Source organism: Saccopteryx leptura, chromosome 2, assembly GCF_036850995.1.
Source record: "Saccopteryx leptura isolate mSacLep1 chromosome 2, mSacLep1_pri_phased_curated, whole genome shotgun sequence".
Classification (NCBI taxonomy): Eukaryota; Metazoa; Chordata; class Mammalia; order Chiroptera; family Emballonuridae; genus Saccopteryx; species Saccopteryx leptura.
The window spans coordinates 339,188,066-339,204,963 of record NC_089504.1 but is presented as its reverse complement, the minus strand read 5'-3'; the positions used below and the strand labels follow the sequence as shown (position 1 = coordinate 339,204,963).

The following is a 16,898-nucleotide window of genomic DNA, read 5'->3' as shown; positions in this document are numbered from 1 at the left end:
GAGGTAACTGATACTCAAAGGGGTTCAATAACTTGCCCGCAGTTGCCAAGCTTGCGGGCAGGGAAGCTGAGCTCCCAGTTTAGGATGTCTGACTCCAAATTCTTTCTAGTTCTTGCCACTCACAACACAATCCCCAGGTGAGGTGTCTACCTGTCGGCCTCTCTGGCAGATCCCAGAGATAAGTCAGGGGATTAATATTGTTATATAAAGCTCCTAGGAAAGGACAGCAACACTTTGAAACCATAGAACAGTGTGATGCTCATCTCAGTGTTTAGGATTATCTTGCCCCTCGTAGATGGCTGGGCAGGGCCCCAGAAAAAGGACTGGACAGGACAAAGGAGGGGGAATAGCAGATTCAGTGTGGGCGGGACCAGGAGTCAACAGACTTGGGATCTGATCCAAGCCCTGCCTTCAACTTGCTAGATAACCTCAGGCATATCATTTTGCTTCTGTGAACCTCAGTCTTGTCATCTGTCAAATGGTGATGCTATGGCTGCCCTGCATTACGGGGGAGAGAAGGGACCTTCAGGGGCACATCCTGAGACATGCAGGAATCTCTCGGTGGGTCTCTGATAATGGAGGGCTTCACTCTGGGGCAGCAGTCGTTACCTGGGATTAGCCAAGGAGGACCACCTGGGAGAAAGGACCATAGGGTAGTGGTGCAGGCTTTCAGCATCAGACTGTCCAAGTCTGAATCCTGACTCCCCCACTGACCAGCAGTTTGATCTTGGACAACCTTCTGCACATCTGTGTCTCAGTTTCCTCACCCCTATAGCAGGGACAGTAGTAACTACCTCCGGCTTAATCTATGCAAAGTGCCAGGACCGAAGGGTGTGAGTCCAGGCCTGCTCCCTCCACCCGCCACCCCGCCCTCTGTCGAGGTGGGATATGCCAGCCTCCCCTCTACCAGTGGCTGAATGAGGGCCATGAAACAAGGACCTTGAACAGGGGTTATTTGTTCCTCTCTGAAAGGCGAGCACCCAGGACTTCCTCGTGGTCTGACAGTTTGCATCTGCTCCTCTGAGATGTTCCAGACTTGCAGGGGAACTTTTACTCTGAACCCATTTTCTCAGAGCAACAGGGAATAATACACCTGAGCATTTTGTAGTTAAGTCAATATTGCTTATGATTCGTTCCGACGCTTATCTGAGTTGGGGAGAAGGGGAGTGAGGTAGGCTGTACAACATGTTGAGTATCAGCAATATGATGGGTCCTGGACACACATTAACTTGGCAAATCTGAGACCTGTGGAGGAGTGGCACGTGCCCATGGCCATCCAGAACCAGGACTGGACACTAGGTTTGAGTGATCCCAATCCAGCCTGTGGTCTCTTGGAAAAGCAGGAGAAGGGATGCTGCCAACCCACACTGCCAACCGAAGGCTGCCCTCTCCAACTGCGTGTCTCCAGAGCAGATAGATGTATGTTCTGCTGGGAGGCAGGTGGGGACCAAGGAGTGGCCTCTCAGCTTAGAAGTGTGATCTGGGACATTTGTCTAGCAGCCACATTCAGCATAAAAAGAACCTCAGCAAAAAGACTTAGAGGGTCATTTACATCTTCTTAGTCACAGGAATGGGCTTAGATCTCAATCAAGGTCTTCATCAGGCTAAGCGGCACTACCTGCCAGCATTTTCTTCTCGAATCTTCCCAGCTAGTTCAGGTAGCCTTGCCCCGATCATTGGGATGACCACCAGGGGGCAGCAGTGAGCAGGAAACTTGATGCAGCAAGGCTAAGGAAGCTCAAGCTGAAGGAATCCTTGCCCTTCCCGGTTCCACCTGCGCCAAAACTCCACCAAGGGACAGATTGCTCCAGGGACAGTCCCAGGCTGGCGGAGGGCATTTGGGGGCTCCTGTTATATGCCAAACACTGTGGTAGGCGTTTCAGACTACATGTTATCTCATTAAATACTCCCTCGAACCCTATGACGTAGAGATAATGATTTCCATTCAGCAGATGAGGAAACTGAGGCTAAAAGTTATGCTAAAACGTGCCATGGTCTCCAAGGAGGCCATAGCAGGAGTTGCCACTTGTTGAGCCCCTGCTGTGCCAGGCACTTGCTGAGCCCTCTCAAGCAGGAGCTCATTTACTATATTTCCACAAATCTAAGGCAACAATAACGATAAGGGTGGGCGTTATTTTATGTGCCGGTAAGACAGAAAAATACTACTCGTTAAACTAGAGCGCACTGCTAAGGGACCACCGGTGTGAGGATGTGGGAAAATGTGTTATTTTGTAGCCAGTGAAATAGCGACATTCTCACAATGTGAAATACGTACGATTACTCACAATTTCCAGACAGGGAGATGGAGACAGGAAGTGACAGAGCTAGCACGCAGACTTGGGTCATTGAGTACCTGCTGTGTTCTAGGTACTGACACTCTCCTCGGCCACCTGGTTCAGACCCCACAACACTCCTGGGGAGCAGGGCTGGTGTCCTGATTGTGTCCTCACATGGCCCTTCCTCTGTGCACATGGAGAGAGAGAGCTCTGGCCTCTCTCCCTCTTCCTATAAGGACAATCATCCAATCAGGAGAGGACCTCCATACATGATGACCTTGTTTATTCTTTATTGCCTCCTTAAAGGCCCCAGTCCCAAATACAAGGCCAGTGGTGTACTGACCTTCCCATCGCAGTCCTTCCTAATGGTTAAAACATTTAAGGTGGTGTCCACGAAAGGGCAACATTGGCCCAGTTCCCCTTCAGAGGGCTTCACAGATGCCTCCTGTAGACTTTGTAACTGTCACTGGGAGCCACAGAAGACCACCAGCTCAGCCACTGAACATTAGAATCATTTAGTAGAAAATACTGTATTTGTAAGGTTGTAAAGCATTCTGACCTGTGTAAGAAATATGGCCCAATTTGCTGATGATGGTGGCATTTCAAGGGAAGGTGGAAAGGAACCGACAGTTTGAAGGACAAATAGAAAGTTACGGGTGGACTCTCACAATTATAAGAGCCCCCTACACACGTTCATTATTTGGGGAATTATGAATCACAGTGTGGTGTTATAAACAGGATAGGTAACAAGCGATTGCCCCTCTTTGGAAAATTACGTAAGAGTCAAGGAGCCCTGGCTAGTTGTCTCAGCGGTAGAGTATCTGCCGGGCATGTGGAAGTCACAGGTTTGATTCCTGGTCAGGGCACACAGGAGAAGCGATCATCTGCTTCTCCACCTCTCCCCCTTCTCTCTCTCTCTCTTTCTCTCTTTCTTCCCCTCCTGCAACCATAGCTCAAAAGGTTCAAGCAAGTTGGCCCTGGGTACTGAGGATGGCTCCATGGCCTTGCTTCAGGTGCTAAAATAGCTTGGTTGCTGAGCAACAGAGCAGCAGCCCAGACAGGCAGAGCATCGCCCTGTAGGGGACTTGCCGGGTGGATCCCAGTTGTGGCACATGCGGGAGTCTGTCTGCCTCCCTGCCTCTCACTTAGTTAAAAACAGAACAACAGCAACAAAAAAAAAACAGAGCCAATGAAAAGTGTTTCTTGTTGGTACAGGGCTGAGCTAGGAAGATGCAACCTGAGAATTCACCCTCACATCTGAGCATTAAGTGGCCCAAGAACATAAACTTTCTATTTACATCTTTCTTTTTTCAATTACAGTTTACACTCAATATTATATTGTATTAGTTTCAGGTGTACAGCAAAGTGGTTAGACAATCATGTATTTTACCAAGTGTTCCCGGGATATTTCCAGTACCTCCGGCACCAGACATAGTTACTACAATACCCTGCGCTGTACTTCACATCCTCGTGACTGCTCTGTAACAAGCAGTCTGTACTTCACAATCCTTTCACCTTCTTCACCCAGTCTTCCAACCCCGTCCCTCTGGCCAGCATCAGTCTGTTCTCTGTGTGGTTCTGCATCTTTCCCCGCCAGAATCCACGTTTTATACCATATCCCCACCCACCTCTGCCATAGCTGAAAAGCTACAGGATGGAGGCGGGGCGGGGGCAATAAAAGATGCATTTTATGGCAACTGCCAGTTTACACAGAGCGCCCATGCTGAGCCATCTCCGGCTCGGAGGAGTGCAAGAAGCCTCAATGAGGCAGTGTCACAGCCCAGGGAGCAGCCCCCCCCTCGGGGGGGGGTGTCTCCTGACCGGGGGGGGGGGGGGGGGGGCTCCTGACGTGGGTCCATGGCGGGTCCATGGCGGCTCCTGCTCTGCGGGCCTCCTGCTGCAGCACTGGGGTCCCCGAGGGAGAGAGTGCTGCGCCTCATTCTGACGCCCTTGCTGGGCCTTCAGAGGCCTCCGAGTGGAGTGTTGGGCATGAAATTGTTAAAGCGCTGCCCTGCCGCTCAGGGAATTCTCAGGGAACTCGCCGACCCCTACCCGGAGAGGTAGCAGCGAGTTAGAGAGGATTAACGGGAGCTCACAGCGGTCAGTGCAGGGGCTCCACAAACGTCCCGTCCTTCCTATTCAGACTCAACCGACGGTCCTGCTAGCTCAGAATCTGTTCAGGGCCTGCGGAGGGCTCCGGAAGGGGTGGGGAGAGGGGCGGGCAAGTGGTCCCACCTGAGGGCTGCAGCCCCAGCTAGGCAGGCTGCCCGGTGTTCAGCCCACCCCGCGCCAATCACTCCCAGCCTGGGCAGAAGCCACCCTGAGACAATGGACTGCTCCCCGCCCCACCCGACCCCACCCCCGCCCCACCCCCGCCCCGCCCCCGCCCCGCCCCACCCCCGCCCCACCCCCGCCCCACCCGACCCCACCCCCGCCCCGTCCCACCCCCGCCCCCACCCCACCCCACCCCCGCCCGCCGCCGCCGCCGCCCTCCCCCAGACACAGGTAAAGTGGGTTTGGAATGAAGCCAAAAAGCAGCACTGTGGGAAATGCATTGAGGTGGGTTTCCCTTTAAGAAAACCCCGTGATGGGAGAGGATAGAGACTGCATGGGGCCGGGGGTGGGGGACATGATGTGGTGTGTAGATGGGGTTATATTGAGTTTTACACTTGAACCATGTTAACACAATAAATTTTTAAAAAAGAAAGAAAACCCATTCAGTGAACATCTCAACCTGGATCCAACTTCTGTTTCAATTATACCCATTGAAGAGAGCAAGGTTATTCCAAAAAGGATGGTGAACAGAGGCCCATCTGTGCCCCTCCAAACACACACACCTCCTACACCCCAAAGCCCCCCTCATACGGGAATGTCCCCCTGTTACATAAAGCTAATGGACCCTAAGGGAAACAGAGGGATGACGGATTCCAGCTGGACAGCTAGCCCAGGAGCAGAGTGAAGCCCCAGCTGGGCCGGCAGTAAAGACACAGACCGCTCAGGGCTGCTGGATGCACTGTCTGGAGGCGACATTCACACTGTAGTCCGAGAGAGTGGGACTTCCTGTGGCCGAGCAGAATGCGCCCTGCACAGCTGTGCACAGCAGCTCTGAATCGCTCTAGTTTAGCAGAGAGGCCAGTCCTGCCTGCCGGCCCTTCTGGACTCGTCAGTTGATGGTGCTCAAGGGTAGACCAGGGGATTTTCTTAGAAAGATGGAAAAGCAACAAGAAAGAAAGAGAGAAAGAAAGAAAGAAAGAAAGAAGAAAGAGAGAGAGAGAGAGAGAAAGAAAGAGAGAGAGAGAGAGAGAGAGAGAGAAGGAAAGAAAGAAAGAAAGAAAGAAAGAAAGAAAGAAAGAAAGAAAGAAAGAAAGAAAGAAAGAAAGAAAGAGGAAGGGAAGGGAAGGGAAGGAGGGAGGGAGGGAGGAAGGAAGGAAGGAAGGAAGGAAGGAAGGAAGGAAGGAAGGAAGGAAGGAAGGAAGGAAGAGGAAGGGAGGAAGAGAGGGAGAGGGAGGATGTTACACTTCAAGGAGAGGGAGGAGGGAGGGAGGGAAGGAGAGGAGAATAAAAAAGGAGGAAGAGGAAAGGAAGAAAAGGCAGAGCAGAGAAGCAGTCTAGAACCCACATGACCACTTTCCAGTTTACAGAGCTGAGGGTGTGGAAGAAAGGGGCCGGGGAAGTCTGACTGCCTAGTGCCACATCATGAGGACCATGCAGCACTGACAAGTCAGGGGAGAACCTGCCTGGGCCCAGGACAGGAAAAGACAAAGGGACACAGAGAAGCCCTGGGCAGGGCTGGAGGGATGAAGGAAGCTGAGGCTCTGTGGGGGAAGCCCAGCTCAGCTTGTGAGTAAGTAGCCAAGCCGGGGCTGTGTGACTGCAGCCTCATTCCTGGGCCAGAGGCCGCCTCCCCGCCTGCATCCCTGCAACACTACTCCTCTCCCTGTTTCAACCAGCAAATCACACACCGAGGCAATTCGCTGAGAACACGCTGCCAGCAGCGCCGCCAGCACTTGCTGGAGAAATTGTGTCGGATGAAGATGTGATTATAATGACGCGCCGGCATGCACAGACACGCTAAACACACCCCGGCGAGGCAGCTCTTCCCCTGGGCCAGGAGGGAGGGCAGGAATGGAGCAGGGCTCTTTCCTGCGGGTGATGCATATTTGCTGCAAGTGCAGGAGTCCCAGTGACAATCCTGGAGAACTTTTCAGTCACCTGGGGCTGCTCCCTGAGCACTGAGCAGGGGCACCCCAGCTGCCACTCACCCGTAGGCCCACCTTTCTGCACAGCCTGAGGCTCCCCCTCCAGGCTAGGCCACTCTTTACCTCTGTGCCTTTGCGCAGGCAGTTCCCTGACCTCAAACACCCTTCCTTCACCTGATCTGCCTAATGAACCACACAGTCATTCTAGACTCGACTCAAAGGTGACCACCCCCTCCATGAAGGCTTTCCTGACCCCCCCCCCACTCCAGATTGAAGTGGCCTTCTGTCCTCAGTGCCCCCACTACTCCTGTACATCGTTACCCCATTACGGCACTTGCCCGTTCTTTCTAGACTGTGAACCCCGTCTGTGGTCGTAGGAGCCACAGCTTACTCATCTTCATAGCTTTAAGCCCTAGCAGTGTTCCTAGAATGGATTGGGGGGGGGGGGTAAATAAATGTTTACTGGATGTGGAAGGTGGATGGGTGGGTGCGTGGATGGTGAATACACGGGTGGGTGGATCGGTGGGTAGGTGGATAGGTGGGTGGGTGGACTAATGGATGGATGGATGGATGGATGGAAATAAAGCTACAGAGGCTGTCTTCCCTGTGACCCCAAAAGTGGGAAGGATTCTTGCATAGTTTCAGGAGCATACTTATAGCCAGCAAGGCCCACAGTGAAATTCATGTTAGTTAGAATGAGGCAAGTTACAGTCTTTCAAAAAAACATTGCGTTGCTCTTTTGCATAAACAATTCACATTTTCTGCTCTTGATACGTTCTCTCCACTCATAGAAATTTTTTGCAGTGGATACAACCTTATTATTTTATTATTAGTCACAAACCATGGGTAATTCACTTTTTAAATTGATTTTTGTTGCTTGTTGAAGTGCTGCTATAAAAAAGCAGCATTGTCTCAGCTACTACTGCTTAGTTTCCAGCCAGCACAACCAACAGCTATGTGTGATCCCAGCGCTGAATTTGATTAGGGGAATCTTCCTGTGGTCCAGATGGTACCACACCAGTCAAGAATGCTCCCACTCAAGGAGGCAGGTTGGGGTTGTTCTTGTTCTTGCAGGGCAGTCCTAGTGTGTATTTTAAAACAGAACAAAGTAGGCCCTGGCCGCTTGGCTCAGTGGTAGAGCGTCAGCCTGGCGTGCAGGAGTCCCGGGTTCGATTCCCGGCCCCACACAGGAGAAGCGCCCATCTGCTTCTCCACCCCTCCCCCTCTCCTTCCTCTCTGTCTCTCTCTTCCCCTCCCGCAGCCGAAGCTCCATTGGGGCAAAGATGGCCCGGGCGCTGGGGATGGCTCTGTGGCCTCTGCCTCAGGCGCTAGAATGGCTCTGGATGCAACAGAACGACGCCCCAAGATGGGCAGAGCATCGCCCCTTGGTGGGCATGCCGGGTGGATCCCGGTCAGGCGCATGTGGGAGTCTGTCTGACTGCCTCCCCGTTTCCAGCTTTGGAAAAATACAAAAAAAAAAAAAAACCCAAAAAACCAAAAAAATAAATAAAAAATAAAAGTACAGTTTGCTAGGGTCTTTTTTTTCTTACTTTATTAATTGATTTTTTTTAGAGAGAGAAGTAGGAAAGGGAGAGAGAGAAACATTGATTTGTTGTTCCACTTATTTGTGCCTTCATTGTTTGATTCTTGTATGTGCCCTGACCAGGGATCAAACCTGCAACCTTAGCGTATCGGGATGATGCTCTAACCAACTGAGCTAACAGGCCAGAGCATCTGCCAGGTTCTAATTTGAGCTCAGCCACCTGCTATCCATGACCATAATCACTTAAATACTCCAGTCTCCCCAGGTATACAATGCAGATGATAGAAGAACACCCTACAAGGCTGTTACGAGGATCAAGGAGTCAGTACACGTGCTGTGCTTACTAAGGATTCGATAAACACCCGCCATGTCTATACCATCAGTTAGTGTACAGTCTGCCTTTTGGGCAAGTGGTGCCCGTTCACACAGGATCATCATGAGAATGGAAAGGGACGATGTTCGGGAAAGCGCCTTCCTGGCACATAGCAGGTGCCCTCCAACTGGCAGACATTGGTATTGCTCAGCCTCCTTACGACGACTTGTACTTCTTCCTGATGCCATCTCTTCTGCTTTGACCTTGCGGGATGAACTCTCCCTGAGGCTGGCAGAGATGGGGGGATGGGGGACCTCACTGCTTCTGTGCTGCCTGTAAGGACGTGTCTCCCCTGGGACTGCGCCGCTGCCTCTGTTACCAACTGATTTGTGGATTTGATTTTAGTATTTGATTTGGTTTGAGTATTGCTTAAAAGGAGAACAATATAATCATTTGTGAACATACTTAAATCACTCGGCAGGATGCAATAAAAACATCAGACTCGAAATGATGGCTTAAAAAGCAGGCTCTGGTTTCCCTTCCAACTGGGTGGGCGAGGCAGGCTCCAAACTGAAGATTCTGCAAGAGTTTAGATGCTATCTGAGCCGCACTCCTTACTTTATGGAGCAGATAAATAAGGCTCAGAGAGGTTACAAGTCCTGCCCAAGGAAACACATAGGACGCTGGGGCCTCGGTGGGTGGGTGTTCAGACTCTGCGCTGACATCCTTGGTGCTCCTGGGAGCTGCTCTGGGCACCGCAGGGCCCAGGACACTGAGCTCAGACCCCTGGACTCCCCATCTGCCCCCACGGCAGCTCACCTTTGCTTCTTTTTTATAGTAGCATCCATGTCATATTTGATTTGACATGTGTGGGAGGTGGTTCTATGGCTTTTGAAAGTTTGCAAATCACTTTAAAGATAGGGGCTTGGGAGTCTGAGCGACTGGGAATCCATGTAATTTGTGACCCAGGGAAATGTACATAACCTGACCGAGCCTCAGTTTCCTCTTCTGTAAAATGGGATAACGCTACTGGATGGGAAGATGAAACAAGATTACTCAATGACAGAGCCCAGTACAGCGCCTAACGCCAGGAGGGCACCTGATGAACAGGACTGCCCGTCTCCCTAGAAACCCCCACAGTGCCCCGGTCACGCCTCAGTGATGAAGACATAGTTGAAATTGCTGAATGCTGCCCTCCGGTCAGAAACACACAGGTAGAGGTCCCAGAGAAAGGCCTTCAGAGGTAATGCAAAATAAGTATGGGCCACAGGTGGTCAGAGTGGGCCTCTCTGTCTGTGGTCACCAGAGTGTGTGTCTGTGTCATGGATGCAAAGGCACAGCCAGGTGGGCTCTGTCCCTGCATCACTTCCCTCCATGAGCCAGACCCCCTGTGGGGAGACGGGAGGTCAATACCGACTCACAGTGACACCACGGCTCCAGTTTCTTCAGCATCTGTCATGCACCGGGCATGCTGGGAGATGCTTCATCTTGCTACAGAACACGGTGGAAAAACATCGTAACATCTCAGTTTTAGAACTGCCTTCCCTTGGGAAAATACCTGAGGATGTGTTGGTTCTGCTCCTAGAAAGGGCAGCGAAGCACGTGGGGAGAGACGAAGGAGGAGAGGGCTGGACCAGGGCTGGACGAGGAGAAGGAGTTCTGCTCTGAGGCAGGCCCCTCCTCCAGCTCTTCCCGGCATCTCCCACGTCCTAATGCCTCGAGCGAGCGGCTTTCTGTGCAGCTTAACAAGGGCCTGAGTTTCCCATCCTGTCCACATGACTGAACAGAGACCGGAAGATGTCAGCCAAGAGTGACAGCTGGGTGACACACGGCTCATGTTCAGAACTCTTCCCAGCAGGGCTCTGAAGTCGCCGTGGTCTCAGGGTGGTTCTCGCGCAGAAAGGAGAGGTCAAGGAGGCGCACCCACTTGCTCGAGGCCCCCACTAAGGAAGGGGCAGAGCAGGACTGCACGCCGTCCGGGTCTAACCACGGAGCATGTCCTCCTAACATGGCTGCTCTTGAAGACGGAGAACTGGGATCTGGACCAGGGGGGGGAAGTGAGGAAGAGGAGGAAGGCAGGCAGACCAGAACCAAGACCCTGATCTAGCCCAGGAGGGAATGTGCAAGGGGACCCCTGAGCCTCAAGAGATTCGGTCCAGGTGGGCATCTTGTGTAATCACCAAAGCGAGAGGCCAAGTGGCTGACATAACAAAATTGTCAGGTGGGCATCAGGTGAGGGAGGTGGGCATCTCTCCTTGTCTCCCTCCTCCTTTCTCTCATCTCATGCTTTTCCCACCCTTTCCAGGAGTAGAATGAATATATTCTTGTGCAGTCACATCATCCTCTCAGCAACCACCCCTCTCCCCTTCCCACAGCAGCCTCTCAGCCAAGGCACTCAGAGAGTGGGTTGCAGACACAAGGAACAGACCGAGTGAGCTTGGCCAGAGCCTAGGAGACGGGCCTGCTCCCTCCAGGCAGCTCAGACTGCAGAGGCAGGTCTCGGACAGCGACGCTAACTGCAGCGCCACCTGCTGGCTGGCCTCGGGATCCGTGGGCTGGGAGAGCCTGTGGCTCAGGACCAGCACAGGAGGTCCCCAGGACAGCCAGGAAGCAAACCCGAGCTTCTGGTGATAAAATGAAAACGACTGTAGAAAAAAAAAAGCCTCAAGACAGTGGAGTAACAAAAGGCAAGCACCAGAGTATTCAGTCACAAAAGTTCTGAGTTCTTTACTCAGTTCATAAATGTAAGCAATTACCCAAAGCCACCACCAGTTCTATCCACACCACAATGGAAAAAAAACAAAACAAAAACGAGTAAGGGGGCACGCGTTGTAAGTGCATGCAGGGACACATCCAGGCTCAATCCTGGCATCTCTCCTCTCTCCCTGGCTGGCTCATCTGTCCCCACATCTCCATCCCCAGCCCACATCTCTCTCCCAGCTCCAGACTCCAAGTCTGGCTGCCTGGTGTCACCTTGACTTGGATGTCTGCACTGGAAGGGGTCCTTATACTAAACCCAACACAAAATAACTTGATGCCAAAAAAGATGGAAATTTTCTGGTCTGTAAGACCAAAATGTAAGGAGAGCGGAGGTGGAGCTAGGCTATTTGTTGAATGAATGGAAGGGTGGAAAAAACATGGGAGAGCTGAGTCAGCTGGCGACTTAACTCAGTTAATCAGATGGGACTAATTGCTGGGGATGGGGGGTGGGGGCTGTGAAGTTTACCCAAAGTTACACAGCCCATGAAAGAGTGAGGTTCAAGGTTCTATCTGGCTCATTGCACTGCCTCTATTTCTTAAATCAAAATAACAGATTGAGGGTCTGTGATTAAACCCGGGGGGGGGGGCCTAAGAGGCTTTAGAAGTCATTTTATTCATTGCATACTCAGTGCTTGAATCCCTCCCTTCCCAACCTGGCCAGGTCGTCGGGCAGCTTCTGCTTGAACTTCCCTCATGATGGGGAACTTGCTCTCAAAACGGCGATTATGTTACTGACTCACACAGTAGCTTAGAAAGTAGAGCCAGCATTTTTCCTCCTTTAAGATTAAATAAGGCAATACATGTAATGTGCCAATCACAGTGCCTGCAACATCAATAAATCATGGTCTCCACTTCCGTTACTACCACTATTCTTGTGTCTGTCTTTCCCCTGGGATGCTAGAATACAAATCTAATTCTTCTTTCCTGAGACAGCCCTTCAGATATTTGAAGACAGTGCTTCGAGGTCCCCCTGAGGCATTGCTTGCCCAGGATAAACAAATACTCCAATCTACTTTCAGACAGTCACTGGCAAGCAAGAGTTGATACTGTGCACGCTGTGGTTTTGCAGCTGCTGTGGTGTATGAGGCATCAGAAAAGCTGATGGAGCGAATGATGAACCAGCCACTGCAGGGGCACCATGGTATCTGAATCACGGCCTCCGCTAAAAAAAAGGGAAGTGGTTGACCCTGAGCAGACCTTGGCTCACCGCCAGAGCTTCACCAGCTATGTTCTTGGTCCACCCACTGTGGGGACCTGTCTTAGTAGAAGAAAAAGAAAGGAGTATCCCCCCAAAGTTAATACACATCATTTTAAACCCCCTGCTTTGCCAAAAGTCCCTATCAATCCTTCCCAACTCCAGTTTGTGAGTTTATGGATTCAATACTGAGCAACATAGGAGACCTAACCCATTCTAGTCTTCAAATATCAACTCCCAAACCCTTCCTACTTACCGATGGGTAAACTAGGTTCAGAGGGAGCAGTGAATTATCCAGGGTCATACAGGAAATTTGTGCAAAGGCCTGATCAACTTATGAACCCCAAAGAAGGACAAGATAGTAAAGCAAACCAGTACAAGAAGGGAAGAAAGATGATACAGTATTAGGTAACATCCAAAGAGAAAAGCTCTGAGAAGGCCCCCCCACCCCGGTGTGTTTCTCCCTCTCTCCCACCATGTCCTGCAGAAACAATGTAGTATCATGAGACAGGCACAAGGCTGGAGTCAGAAATTCCTGGGACCATATGCTGGCTCTGCACTGGCAGGGTGTGTGGTCTTGAACAGGCTACATGACCTTTCTAATACTCAGGGTCCTCATTAATAAAACGAGACTAGGAACATCTCCCTCAAAGGAGTCCTAGGAATGTTAAATAAAGCAGGTGTGGAGACTATGAGTTCTCAGTAATGGTGGAATCACTTATAGAAGACTAAGTCTCCTGGAAATAAGAATTATAAACTCTGGACAAAATATTTGTAAAACTATTTGATGAGATTAAAGCAGGCAGAAACTGGGAGGTATTCAACCCTTGAGGAGGGGGGCCCGCACTGTGTGAAATGCACGTCTGTGTCTCTGACCGCCCCCTCGAGGGCACGTCTAGTCCTAAGGAAATGCAGAAGCTGGCGCCTGAGCAGGAAGCAGCAGACATTAAGTTAAAAAGTCACAAGTCAGGGTTCAGGGTTGTCAGAAAGTTTGGAAATTGGGAAGAAAGATTCTAGAAAAAGAGGGACCCACAGAGGGGGAACCCCCAAATTTTTATATAAATTTTCCTAAAATCGTAGACTGAACCTTGAACTTCATCTAGATAGGGTGACACTCCCAGAAGCCCAGGACAACAGTTGAAGGAGCTGGACAGTAATTTCAGCAGCGGCCGATGCAGAGGAGACAGACTTTGTAATTCAGTCTCACCATGTTAGACTTTGCCACGAACCAGCACAGCTAGTAATTCTGGGTCCTGAGTGGGAACGGTGTGGAATTAAGAAAATAGGCTTAGGCCCTGGCCGGTTGGCTCAGCGGTAGAGCGTCGGCCTGGCGTGCGGGGGACCCGGGTTCGATTCCTGGCCAGGGCACATAGGAGAAGCGCCCATTTACTTCTCCACCCCCCACACCCCCTCCTTCCTCTCTGTCTCTCTCTTCCCCTCCCGCAGCCAAGGCTCCATTGGAGCAAGGATGGCCCGGGCGCTGGGGATGGCTCCTTGGCCTCTGCCCCAGGCGCTGGAGTGGCTCTGGTCGCGGCAGAGCGACGCCCCGGAGGGGCAGAGCATCGCCCCCTGGTGGGCAGAGCGTCGCCCCTGGTGGGCATGCCGGGTGGATCCCGGTTGGGCGCATGCGGGAGTCTGTCTGACTGTCTCTCCTCGTTTCCAGCTTCAGAAAAATACAAAAAAAAACAACAAAAAAACTCATCAATAAAAATAAAAATAAAATAAAAAAAAAGAAAATAGGCTTAAAGTAAAAAAGGATGGTTCGGGAGGGTTCTGCAATGCTGTCGGCAAGAACAGAGTGCACTCAAAAACCACTTCCTCATTTATTTATAGGGCAAAGTGGGCCATTAACAAATCAATGAGATCTCTGATCATATATATCTCCAAGGCAACCCAAGAATTTTACCAAGTGCAGAAAACCCCCACCATACATAACATCTTAACTTTACACAAAACAAAAGATAGAAGAAACTTGCCTCCAGTCTTTCCGGGGAACATGGGGGGTAGGATGAGTATAAACAATCCAGCACCACAGCTTAACAGCCTTTTGCAACTTCACAGAACAAGTAAGGTGGGGGGTTGGGCAGACTGTCAGCTTATTGCTGGTTCCCCACACCTCTGTCCCCCAAAACTCTAAACTGCAAAAGCCTTCTTGGCTCTTCAACAAAAGCCAACAAGACTTGATGAATACCTTGGGCTTCCCACTGAAATCCCCTAAATGTCATCCCTTAGGGGTTAAGATCACATTCCAAGACTAAGGGCAATAGCCCAAGACTAAGAAAAAAATGGAAATATTCTACCGATTCTTATACAGAGCCCACACAGCACCTTCACTAAGTCAGAATGATTCACTACTAATATAATTGCCTGCTAGAACAAAACTCAGTACTATTCAGTGGAAGATAACTGATCTGGAGTCACTATAGTTATCCACAGTATCCAGCATACAATAAAAAATGATTGTGTCCTTCACTATACAAAAACCTAGCCACATGAAGAAAGAGGGAAACTATAAAAGGAAAAATAATTAGTAGAAACAGAACCACCTATAATCCATGTTGGAATTTAGAAAACAGCAGCTTTAAATAACAACAAAAACATTAAAGAATTGCAGAAGGAGATGTAGATAAGAACAGACCTTGGGGCAAGGTACAGAAACTTTTTGAAAAATTCAACCTGGAACTGAAAAATACAATGACCTGAAATGTTCCACAGAAGTGAGTGGGACGTTCTGAAATAAAAGAAAACACTTAACAACCTGGAATTGTATATCGAGTCACAATATGTTTCACCCATAAAGCTAAAACTCAGACATTTTGTAGATAAATGAAAACTGAGAGATTTTGCCACAGGTAAACTATAAGTAAAATATATGTCTATACTACAAAAAAAAAAAAAAAGTCAAGAAAAGGGAACTGGTATCAAATAGACATTTAATACGGGAAAGAATGATGAACAGGAAGGGATGTAATTAGGATTATATGCAAAGTGGGACAACATTAGGTCAAGGTAAATCATGATTAGTTAAGGATGCATACTGTAAATCCTAGAGCAACAATTAAAAATAGCAATAATTCAGAGAGGTATAAAAGCCAATAGAGGTGGTGGAATGAACGGCTAACACAATACTCAGTTAACACAACAGGAGTCAGGAAAGAGATAACAAAGGAAGGAACAGCAGTGGGGACAAATAGGAAACAAAGCGAGACGTGGGCTTCAACTCAATGGTATCAAGAATTACATTAAATGTAAGCGGATTAAACCCTCCAATATTGTCAGACAGGATAATACAGCAACACTCAAACGGGCTGTTTACAAGAGATTACCTTAAATATATTAATATTCTGACCGTTTAAAAGTAAAAGGATGGACAAAAAAAGGAATGGAGCATATTTCCTCCTTGCTCAAGTTTTGTTGTGTTTTTATTTTTCAAGGAAATTGTCCATGTCATCTAATTTTTTGAGTTTATTTACCTAAAGTTGTATATAATAGTCTCATCATTTTAAAAAGAAAATTGTCTATAGGATCAGTGGTGATATCCTCTCTTTCATTCCTGATATTGGTAACTGATGTTATCTTTTCCTTACTGTTATTGATCTCTAATTTAGTTATGCTTTGGTCAGAAAACATATTCCCTGTGGTTTCATTTTTTAAATTTATTGGGGTTTGTTCTATGTTTCAGTAGATAGTGTATCTTGGTAAGTGTTCCATTTCACCTGAAAATGCATATTCTGTAATTGTTTGTAGAGTGCTTTTTTAAAAACCGTTAGGTCAAGTTGTTTTACAGTGTTGCTCAGATCTTCTATGTTGGTGCTGACTTTTTGTCTACTCATTCATCCATTACTGAGAGAGCAATGTTGAAATCTCTCTGACTGGGTCTGTTTCTTCCCTTTCGTTCTGTCAGTTTTTTCTTCATGCATTTTGGAAACATATCATTAAGCAATATATTATTTAGAATGATTATAGCTTCTTGATGGATTGATTGTGAAATAACCCTCTTTATCTCACGCAATATCTTTGTCTTGAAGTTTACTTCATGTAATAGACATTTTGTTGAGCAAAAGGAACCAGACACAAAAGAGCACATGGTGTAAGTTTCCATCTCTATGAAATGTAAGAACAGGCAAAGCCAACAATGGTGACAGAATCCCTAACAGCAGTTCCTGGGCAGGCGACGGGCTGATTGGGAAGGGACAGGAAGGAAATTTCTAGAGTGATTGAAAATGTCTTATGTCTTGATTGAAGTGGTAGCTCCACTGGTGTATATATTTTTCAGAATTGGTTAAACTGCGCACTGAAAATGAGTGTACTATAGTATATTAAATTTAAAAAAGAGACAGGTGTAGAGGACTTGGCTTGGGGCTTACGCATAGTAAGTGCTTAACAACCGTTAGTTCCCTCACCGTTCACCCTCTTCACCCCCAGCAGGCAAGTACCATAAGTGTTAAAACATTTTTATAGTCATTGGGTCTCTGAGAATAAGTGACATGAGAAGCCTGTCTACAAAGTGACACTGGAGACTCGGTCTAGTCAGGGCCAAGACTCATAACTAACATAGTTTATGCCTAAGGCCACTTCATTTTGAACCTCCTCCAGGTCTAGGTCTGGGATC

General features: G+C 49.0%; 1 protein-coding gene across 1 annotated transcript in view; it reads left to right on the top strand.

Moving 5' to 3' along the window:
• ASIC2 (acid sensing ion channel subunit 2) overlaps positions 1-16,898 on the top strand; it is a 259,471-nt gene that overhangs the window by 230,269 nt on the left and 12,304 nt on the right. The window lies entirely within an intron of this gene.